The sequence below is a fragment of the Neovison vison genome, chromosome 6, assembly GCF_020171115.1.
Source record: "Neovison vison isolate M4711 chromosome 6, ASM_NN_V1, whole genome shotgun sequence".
In the NCBI taxonomy this organism is placed as follows: Eukaryota; Metazoa; Chordata; class Mammalia; order Carnivora; family Mustelidae; genus Neogale; species Neogale vison.
Window position 1 is genome coordinate 88,255,182 of NC_058096.1, and position 773 is coordinate 88,255,954.

The following is a 773-nucleotide window of genomic DNA, read 5'->3' on the forward strand; positions in this document are numbered from 1 at the left end:
AGAAGATAATGCATAACAAATAGCATGGAGGACATGGGGAGTTAGAGGGGAGAAGGGAGTTGGGGGAAACTGGAAGGGGAGGTGAACCTTGAGAGACTATGGACTCTGAAAAACAATCTGAGGGGTTTGAAGTGGCGGGGGGGTGGGAAGTTGGGGTACCAGGTGGTGAGTATGATAGAGGGCACGGATTGCATGGAGCACTGGGTATGGTGAAAAAATAATGAGTACTGTTATGCTGAAAATAAATAAAAAATAAATTTTAAAAAAAAGAAAAGATAATGGCCCACATTAAGGCAGAAGTGTCAGGAATAGAGAAGAATAGCCCATTTTAACAGATATTACTGGGTTGTATTAATAGTAACTGGTGACTGATATGGCATGAGAATTAGAGAGAAGGAACAATAAATTATGATACCAAATTTTCTACACTTGATCTTAGCCAAAAGGCCGAGAAGCGATGATACCAAATTTTCTGTATAAGGAGACAGGATTGAATGATGACAGCATTAAAAGTTATAACATGTCAAATTTTTGTTCTTATTAAAATACAGCTACTGATAAACTCAGTGAAAAGTTGTTAAATAATAATTATCAATTCACACATATTACAAATATTTTTAACATCATGATCAAAATATTTTTATGTCTAAAAGTAGAAATGATTTCCATAGTTTTCAGAATTGTAAACAAGCACATTTTCTCAGTGTGGTAATTAAATAAGAGAATATTTCAAATTTTTGTTGTTTTATCTTATGTGTTACTTCCCAATTATT

At 33.9% G+C, this 773-nt stretch overlaps 1 pseudogene; it reads right to left on the reverse strand.

Annotated features, from left to right (window-relative positions):
- Positions 1 to 380: 380 nt before the first annotated feature.
- Positions 381 to 459, reverse strand: LOC122910871 (annotated as a pseudogene).
- Between the last annotated feature and the right edge of the window lie 314 nt (positions 460 to 773).